The sequence below is a fragment of the Palaemon carinicauda genome, chromosome 6, assembly GCF_036898095.1.
Source record: "Palaemon carinicauda isolate YSFRI2023 chromosome 6, ASM3689809v2, whole genome shotgun sequence".
In the NCBI taxonomy this organism is placed as follows: Eukaryota; Metazoa; Arthropoda; class Malacostraca; order Decapoda; family Palaemonidae; genus Palaemon; species Palaemon carinicauda.
In genome coordinates this window covers 17,073,981-17,083,981 of record NC_090730.1, presented here as the reverse complement: position 1 = coordinate 17,083,981, position 10,001 = coordinate 17,073,981, and the positions used below count along the sequence as shown (strand labels likewise).

General features: G+C 44.4%; 1 long non-coding RNA gene across 1 annotated transcript in view; it reads right to left on the bottom strand.

Moving 5' to 3' along the window:
* Nucleotides 1-273: 273 nt before the first annotated feature.
* LOC137641975 (uncharacterized) overlaps nucleotides 274-10,001 on the bottom strand; it is a 51,637-nt gene continuing 41,909 nt past the window's right edge. Inside the window, exons 2-3 of the long non-coding RNA XR_011044620.1 lie at nucleotides 8,872-9,062; nucleotides 274-404 (exon numbers count right to left, since the gene is read on the bottom strand). This is a non-coding gene — a long non-coding RNA (uncharacterized lncRNA). The remainder of the gene's footprint in view (nucleotides 405-8,871; nucleotides 9,063-10,001) is intronic.

The following is a 10,001-nucleotide window of genomic DNA, read 5'->3' as shown; positions in this document are numbered from 1 at the left end:
ACAAGACTCTGAGGGGATAGCACACTGAAAATGGTGATTGAAAAAAAATGTGAATTATTGTGTAGGATGAATTACAGAATACAGTAATAGGGGACTACTGCACAATTATACTGCTGTATTACTAAGTCCAATTCATTTTGAAAGATGATGCAAGAGCAGTAAAAAGAAATTAAGAAAATGCAAAAAAGCCTATAGCATAAAGCATACTTTTACACAAAATAAAATAATACCAGCAGGTAAAGTAAAACCAACTGTACACAAAATCTCCTTACCCAATATGAGAAGAAAGTTCATCTGTTGTGCCCAAAGCTTTGAAAAAGTCACTGTCCTTTGGAAGACGCTGCCCGGAGAAAAGACTTGTCTGCCCTTTATCCCCAGAACGTGTGTATATTTTAAGATCATTGCTGAAAAATATTTTTTGCTCTACAGTAATGAGGAATATGAATATTGCTACCTAAAATGCCAACAAATCTTTTTCCTCCAATTCATGATCACTCACTGGTGACTACAGTATAAAAATACAATGCTTTACTGTATTACCAGTATACAGATTGCTTTACTGCTCAGAACCATGTGATAAATAGGTTATATGGTGGAATTATACAGTTATACAGTTATCAAATAATGATGAATAGTTGAAGTGTGTACCATACTAGCCATCATACTTTTATTTGAGAATGAACCTCACTCCTCCTCCTTTGTCTAATCCCACAATTAGCACTGCAGTCTTACTGTTATCCGTCTTATTCAAACAAAACCATATACCTCATCTAGTACATTCTTACATTTGCCCCATTATAATTTATTCCATATATTGTAACAAATATTCTCTTGCACATACCTTCCAATGCTCTATCTCATCCAAAGATACTTTAAAAATCAAAGTCAGCCATTATGTCACTATCACCACTGTAACATAGCATCTCACGTACAGTATAATGGTATCAACTCCTAATGTCTTTCCATTCTTTAATCTTCTGATGACCTTCTAATAACCTCAACAGTCACCTGCATTAATATTCTCAAGTTTATGCTAATTGTTTGCACCTTCCTATCGAATGTTCATACTGTATCTACCTCTCACATATCCTCCTTATTAAAAATAACCCTTTAAAATACATATCTATCCAACTAATCTATTTAATAACCTTGCTCCAATTTATTCATGTGTATCACAAGTTCTTGTTCACCTTCTCCCACTCTATATTACTTGAGATTTTTTCTCTCTCACTTTTATCTGTACTAGCCTATCTAGCCTAACTTACACCTGCATATGATGTAGACCATGATGCATGAAAAAAACGCAAGTGAAAATCAGTCTTTTTAACCATTTTGTATTTTCCCTAACCATAAAAATTTGAGATGTTTAATAAGAGCATGACTTCAGCACTTTTAACAAGATAAACACAGCTGGTTTTCGGGTGGTGGGTAATCCCTGCCCATCTAATAGGTAGTGCTATCTTCACTTTGACCCTTAACCTAAGACTACTGGGGCGGTTGAGGAATAGTATAACTTAAAAGGTCTCAGGTTTGTAAGGTTATGTATTATAGATTTTTGTTACTTAAGAGTTGGGGTAACCTATTGGGAATGTCCTTGCTTGGCGATCTGCCGGACTGGAGTTTGAGTCCTGCTCAAGCTCACTATCCTTGTGAGCTAAGTATGGGGGCTTTGGGGGAACCTATAGGTTAAAACCACATGACAAATCACAGAGATATCATCATCAACAGAAAACAAACTGAAAAGAAAAAATCCAAAGTATGACACCAACAAGTACGTCTGTACAGTACGGAGGGTTGAAGGCAGAGTGAAGTAAGCTACAAGTCGGGTTGGTGGGGCTTCACTCGCTTCCCGACAGCCAATTGTGTTTACCTTGTTGAAAGCTTAACAGCCATTCCAGCTTACCAAAAGTCATACTACTATCAAAGGTCTAAGATTTGTATTATGTATAGGAACAAATAAACATAAAAACCATAATAGGTATAATAGGATGTGAATGAATGTAAACAATAAGACATGCATAATATTGATACAATAAAAAATAGTACAAAGGCTAACCTTTCAATATCTTGCCCTGGAAGAAACATATCTCTCAATGAATCTTGTTACACTATAAAGTATTCACAATACCATCTTCAAACTGATAAGAAATTAAATGAGTGTAAATAAAAACAAAATGTTATTTTTATTAATAAAATAAATTTTTGAATATACTTACCCGGTGATCATATAAGCTGCAGCTCTGCTGCCCGACAGAAAAAACCTACGGACAAAATACGCCAGCGATCGCTATGCAGGTGGGGGTGTACATCAACAGCGCCATCTGTCAAGCAGGTACTCAGTACTCCAAGTAAACAAAGAACCAATTTTCTCCTCGGTCCACTGGGTCTCTATTGGGGAGGAAGGGAGGGTCCTTTAATATATGATCACCGGGTAAGTATATTCAAAAATTTATTTTATTATAAAAATAACATTTTTCAATATTAAACTTAACCGGTGATCATATAAGCTGATTCACACCCAGGGGGGTGGGTAGAGACCAGCATTACATGTTTACATTATTATGAGCTAAGTATTTTGTATTTCATTTTAGCAGTTATTCAAAATAACAAACATAAAATAAATAAGTACCTGGTAAGGAAGTCGACTTGAACAATTACTCTGCCTTTTTAAGTACGTCTTCCTTACTGAGCCTCGCGATCCTCTTAGGATGCTGAGCGACTCCTAGGAGCTGAAGTATCAAGGGTTGCAACCCATACTAAAGGACCTCATCAAAACCTCTAATCTAGGCGCTTCTCAAGAAAAGAATTTGACCACCCGCCAAATCAACCAGGATGCGAAAGGCTTCTTAGCCTTCCGGACAACCCAAAAAACAACAATAAAAGCATTTCAAGAGAAAGATTAAAAAAGGTTATGGAATTAGGGGAATGTAGTGGTAGAGCCCTCACCCACTACTGCACTCGCTGCTACGAATGGTCCCAGGGTGTAGCAGTTCTCGTAAAGAGACTGGACATCTTTAAGATAAAAAGACGCGAACACTGACTTGCTTCTCCAATAGGTTGCGTCCATTATACTCTGCAGAGATCTGTTTTGTTTGAAGGCCACTGAAGTTGCGACAGCTCTAACTTCATGTGTCCTTACCTTCAGCAAAGCATGGTCTTCCTCATTCAGATGGGAATGAGCTTCTCGTATCAACAGTCTGATATAATAGGAAACTGCATTCTTTGACATAGGTAAAGAAGGTTTCTTAATAGCACACCATAAAGCTTCTGACTGTCCTCGTAAAGGTTTAGTTCGTCTTAAATAGAACTTAAGAGCTCTAACAGGGCATAAGACTCTTTCTAGTTCATTTCCAACCAAATTAGAAAGGCTTGGAATATCGAACGATTTCGGCCAAGGACGAGAAGGTAGTTCGTTTTTGGCTAGAAAACCAAGCTGTAAAGAACATGTAGCCGTTTCAGATGAAAATCCGATGTTTCTGCTGAAGGCGTGTATCTCACTGACTCTTTTAGCTGTTGCTAAGCAGACGAGGAAAAGAGTCTTTAAAGTGAGATCTTTAAAGGAGGTTGATTGTAGTGGCTCGAACCTTTCTGACATAAGGAATCTTAGTACCACGTCTAAATTCCAACCTGGTGTGGCCAAACGACGCTCCTTCGAGGTCTCAAAAGACTTAAGGAGGTCCTGTAGATCTTTGTTGTTGGAAAGATCTAAGCCTCTGTGACGGAAGACTGCTGCCAACATGCTTCTGTAACCTTTGATCGTGGGAGCTGAAAGAGATCTTTCCTTCCTCAGGTATAATAGGAAGTCAGCTATTTGGGTTACAGAGGTACTGGTTGAGGATACTGATACCGACTTGCACCAGCTTCGGAAGACTTCCCACTTCGACTGGTAGACTCTAAGAGTGGATGTCCTCCTTGCTCTAGCAATCGCCCTGGCTGCCTCCTCCGAAAAGCCTCTAGCTCTCGAGAGTCTTTCGATAGTCTGAAGGCAGTCAGACGAAGAGCGTGGAGGCTTGGGTGTACCTTCTTTACGTGTGGCTGACGTAGAAGGTCCACTCTTAGAGGAAGAGTTCTGGGAACGTCCACCAGCCATTGCAGTACCTCGGTGAACCATTCTCTCGCGGGCCAGAGGGGAGCAACCAACGTCAACCTTGTCCCTTCGTGAGAGGCGAACTTCTGCAGTACCTTGTTGACAATCTTGAACGGGGGGAATGCATAAAGGTCTAGATGGGACCAATCCAGTAGAAAGGCATCTATATGAACTGCTGCTGGGTCCGGGATTGGCGAGCAATAATTTGGGAGCCTCTTGGTCATCGAGGTTGCAAAGAGATCTAAGGTAGGTTGGCCCCATGTGGCCCATAGTCTCTTGCACACATTCTTGTGTAGGGTCCATTCTGTTGGGATGATTTGACCCTTCCGACTGAGGCGGTCCGCCATGACATTCATGTTGCCTTGAATGAACCTCGTTACTAGAGACAGGTTTAGATCTCTTGACCAGGTGAGGAGGTCCCTTGCGATCTCGTACAACGTCATAGAATGGGTCCCTCCTTGCTTGGAGATGTACGCCAGGGCCGTGGTGTTGTCTGAGTTCACCTCCACCACCTTGCCTAGAAGGAGGGACTTGAAGCTTTTCAAGGCCAGATGAACTGCCAGTAGCTCCTTGCAGTTGATATGTAACGTTCTTTGATCCGAGTTCCAAGTGCCCGAGCATTCCCGACCGTCTAATGTCGCACCCCAGCCCGTGTCCGATGCGTCCGAGAAGAGAACGTGGTTGGGGGTCTGAACGCCAGGGGCAGACCCTCTCTGAGGTAGATGTTGTCCTTCCACCAAGTCAGCGATGACTTCATCTTCTAGGAAATGGGAATCGAGACCGCTTCTAGCGTCTTGTCCTTTCTCCAGTGAACAGCTAGGTGAAATTGAAGGGGACGGAGGTGCAGTCTCCCTAACGCAATGAACTGGTCCAGTGATGAAAGCGTCCCTATCAGACTCATCCACTGTCTGACTGAACATCGGTCCTTCTTTAGCATGTTCTGGATGCATCCTTGGGCTTGACTTATTCTGGGGGCCGACGGAAAAGCCCGAAAAGCTTGACTGTGAATCTCCATCCCTAGGTACACTATAGTTTGGGATGGGACCAGTTGGGACTTTTCCATATTGACCAGGAGACCCAATTCCTTGGTCAGATCTAGAGTCCACTTTAGATTCTCCAGACAGCGACGACTGGACGAAGCTCTTAGAAGCCAGTCGTCCAAATAGAGGGAGGCTCTGATGTCTGCTAAATGCAGGAATTTGGCAATATTCCTCATCAGTTTCGTAAAGACAAGAGGCGCCGTGCTTAGGCCAAAGCACAGGGCTTGAAATTGGTAGACAACCTTCCCGTAAACGAACCTTAGAAAAGGCTGGGAATCTGGGTGGATGGGGACGTGAAAGTAAGCGTCCTTGAGGTCTAAAGAGACCATCCAGTCTTCCTTCCTGACCGCTGCTAGAACAGACTTTGTTGTCTCCATGGCGAACGTCTGCTTTGTGACAAAGACATTCAGAGCACTGACGTCTAGCACCGGTCTCCACCCTCCTGTCTTCTTTACCACTAAGAAGAGACGGTTGTAGAAGCCCGGGGATTGATGGTCCCGGACTTTGACTACCGCTCCCTTTTCTAGTAAGAGAGACACCTCTTGCTTCAAAGCTAGTCTCTTGTCCTCCTCTCTGTACCTGGGAGAGAGGTCGATGGGAGTCGTTGCTAGAGGGGGTTTGCGCAAGAACGGGATCTTGTACCCTTCTCTGAGCAACTTCACAGATTGTGCATCTGCGCCCCTGTAGTTCTTGAGTCTGGCTCCCACTGCTGTCTGAAGAAGGTGGCAGTCAGACTCTGCCTCTAAAGGACTTGGTACCTTTCTTCTTACTCCCACGTTTACCTTCGGCACGAGCACCTCCTCTGCTGGAGGCTCTGCCACGAAAGGGCGGAATAAATCTTGACGCTGGAGTATCCATCCTGGGTCTAGACACGGTAGGCAAAGGGGTGGCTTTGCGGGCAGATGACGCAACCAGGTCATGCGTGTCTTTTTGAATCAAGGAGGCAGCAATCTCCTTGATCAACTCCTCTGGGAAAAGGCACTTTGAGAGAGGAGCAAACATAAGTTCCGATCTTTGACATTGTGTTACTCCAGCTGACAAGAAGGAGCAAAGGTTTTCCCGTTTCTTGAGGACCCCGGAAACTAACGAAGCCGCAAGCTCACTGGAACCGTCCCGTATGGCCTTGTCCATGCAGGACATAACGAGCATGGAAGTTTCCTTGTCAGAAGGGGAGGTCTTCCTGCTCAACGCTCCCAAACACCAATCCAAAAAGTTAAAAACTTCGAAGGCTCTGAACACTCCTTTCATCAGATGGTCTAAGTCTGAAGGAGTCCAACAAATCTTGGAGCGTCTCATGGCTAGCCTGCGGGGAGAGTCTACTAGACTTGAGAAGTCGCCCTGGGCAGAGGCAGGAACTCCCAAGCCGAGAACTTCTCCCGTGGCATACCAGACGCTCGATCTGGAAGCGAGTTTCGCAGGGGGAAACAAGAACGCTGTCTTCCCAAGGTGCTTTTTGGACTGCATCCAATCTCCCAACACTCTTAAAGCTCTCTTGGACGAGCGGGCGAGGACGAGCTTCGTAAAGGCAGGCGCGGATGACTGCGTGCCTAAAGCGAACTCAGATGGAGGAGAGCGTGGGGCTGCAGAAACAAACTGATCAGGATACATCTCCTTGAACAGTGCAAGCACTTTCCTAAAGTCCAAGGAGGGAGGCGTGGTCTTGGGTTCGTCGATGTCCGTGTGCGGGTCGTCAAGGTGTGCAGCGTCGTCATCATCAGAGAGTCCATCGTCTGAATACTGAGGAGGAAGCGGCAAAGGAGTAGGAATTGGCTGGTCAGCTGAGTCCGGCAGCACGGGTGCATGCGTGACTGCACTGGACACAACGTCATGGCACTGTTGGCCAGTCTGTGAGCTGGCAACAACCATAGCAGCGCGGGGGCGCAAAGCGTCTACTCCTGACTGTCTAGTCTGCTGTGGGCGAGTAGTGGTAACCACACTGGGTTGCGGAGGTTGACGCACCGCGTCAAAACAAAACAACTTAGGTTGTTGTTGTAACTCGCGAACGTCAACGGAGGGTTCCGTGCGTCGCTGAACGTCAACATGCGGCTGGCAGGGTACACTGCGCATGGGTGGCGGGACTCTCACAGCTGGAGTGCGGGAGAAGGTAGCCTCAGCGTCCACTGGACGCACAACCGTGGTTGGTTGTAGGCTAACGGGTGCAGCGTCAACCTTCTCCGCACGAAAGTCCTGCATTAAAGACGTTAACTGCGTCTGCATGGTCTGCAGCAAATACCACTTAGGGTCTACAGTAGCAGGTGCGGCAACAGACGGTGTTACTGCCTGTTGCGTTACCGCTTTGCCTCTCTTAGGAGGTGTGCAGTCATCGGAAGACTGCAGCGAGTCCGAACTGACCCAGTGGCTACAACTGGGCCGTTGGACTTGCGCGGAAGGGACCGACTTGCGTTTAAGAGGCCGTGAGACCTTGGTCCATTGTTTCTTCCGAGAAACATCTTCCGCAGACGAGGAACAAATGGGCTCTCTCGTCTTCTTGTGGGTGGGGCGATCTTGGTAAGATACGTCCGAAACCACGGAGGGAACGTCTGTCCGCTGATTAAAGCCTGTCGAACCCTTTGGTCGTACGACATTGCTTCTCCCCTGGGCTTGGGAGCTTGCAAGAGGTCCCGGACTGGGAGGACGACAGGCACGAACAGACGCACCCTCAAGCGCACCACTAACACTTTCCACAACACTACCACTCACTTTGTCATTACCCACTGCACTCTTACCCTTCAACTCCTTGACGTCAGCCATGAGTTGGTTACGGTCACTCGCCAATGACTCGACTCTCTCACCCAGAGCTTGGATGGCACGCATCATATCTGCCATCGAAGATTGTTGAGTGCTAGAAGGGGGATCAGGAGCAACCACTACAGGGGAAGGAATAGGTTGTGGGGCATGGGGAGAGGAAATATCAACGGAGCGAGATGAACTTCTCCTGACTCTATCTCTCTCTAGCCTACGTGAATATTTTTGGAATTCGAGAAAATCGAATTCCGAAAGCCCAGAGCATTCCTCACATCGATCTTCCAATTGACAGGTTTTACCCCGACAATTTGAACAAACGGTGTGCGGATCGATAGAGGCCTTCGGAAGACGCCTTGAACAGTCCCTAGCACTACACTTTCTGTATTTAGGGACTTGAGAAGGGTCAGCCATCTTGAATTAGTCAAAGGGGAATTCAAAATCTATCCAAGTCGTCAACAAATAATCCAAAAATCAATAAAAGAATGCAAGGATGTATTGAAGATAACCTCTGCAAAGCGAAAGCTAATAACTAGAAATGTGTACTTCACCAAAATCTGTGAAAACCAATCCAGTAAGCAACAGCGAATTTAGTAGGTCTTGCCGGTGGCACGACAGAGAGAAAATTGGTTCTTTGTTTACTTGGAGTACTGAGTACCTGCTCGACAGATGGCGCTGTTGATGTACACCCCCACCTGCATAGCGATCGCTGGCGTATTTTGTCCGTAGGTTTTTTCTGTCGGGCAGCAGAGCTGCAGCTTATATGATCACCGGTTAAGTTTAATATTGAAAAATCATCAATATACCGGTATTCTACAACAAATTGCAGTATGAGATATAAGGGACCTCCGATGGTGGAAGCACATGTCCCTCACCTATAATGTCTGTTCCACTATTCAAACTCAAAACCTTTCTAAGTTTCCTGACATCAAAGCCTGAATAAGATTATTGTTTCTTGTACTGATACAGGTTACTTTCAACTAAATTGTATGGTACACTTACCTGCAATGTCTGGCGGGATTCTGAAAACCTTTGCAGGAACTGCTGACAAGAAATAGCCTCTGTATTCCTGAAACAGCTCTGGTACATTTACACAGCATTCTCAAAGACATACTGATTTATTTACAGAGAAACAAAGACCAAAATCAAGCTTTCCATAAAATCAAATATCTATTCTGTGATGTCTTCAAATTCTGAAATTAAACGATAAAATCAAAATTACAGACTGTCCTAATTTACATTCAGTAACTTGTAAAACAATATAACTGCTAAAATCAAAACATGAGTCAAAGGACATACTATATACAGTATAGTTTGTTTATCCACAAACACTGATTCCAAAAGTAAATTTTAGAATTTGTTTATTTACTAGCTATACAAACCCGAGTCCTTTAAAATATGGAATGTCTTCAGCAGAAATGGAATATCCGTTAAATTCATCAATGAATTAATTAATGACAGGTAATGCATACAAGCAAGTAGCCCCTCCTACATACCGGTAATAAACTCTTCACATTTGACCTCCGATTCAGGACAGAGAGGTGCTTGAAGTTCAACTTTATATGACTTCTCAGGTTTGTAAAGCTAAGAAAAACAAATTACTGTACTATTAAAATTTGTTATTTATTCCTATGCATGTACTGGCCTTGAGTGAGACAAAGATGAAAGGAAAGGGTGAAGTGATGTTTGGTGAAATGTCTGGTAGAGTGTCTGGGATTGAAAGGGGAAGAGCGAGAGAGGGTGTGGCGTTATTGCTGAGTGAATGGATGACAGGTAAAGTAGTGGAATGGAAGGAGATATCATCTAGGTTAATGTGGGTAAGGGTTAGGTTGGGTAGGGAATGTTGGGCGTTTGTCAGTGCGTATGGGCCAGGTAGTGAGAAAAGTGAAGAAGATCGGAATGAGTTCTGGAATGATTTAACTAGGTGTGTAGAAGGACTGGGTAGAAGGAATTATGTAGTTGTTATGGGTGACTTAAATGCTAGAGTGGGCGCTGGAGAGGTAGAAGGTGTCATTGGTAAGTATGGCGTACCAGGTGAAAATGAGAGTGGTGAGAGACTGGTAGACATGTGTGTTGAACAAGAGATGGTAATAGGTGCTAGCTTCTTTAAAAAGAAAGATAAGAATAAGTAT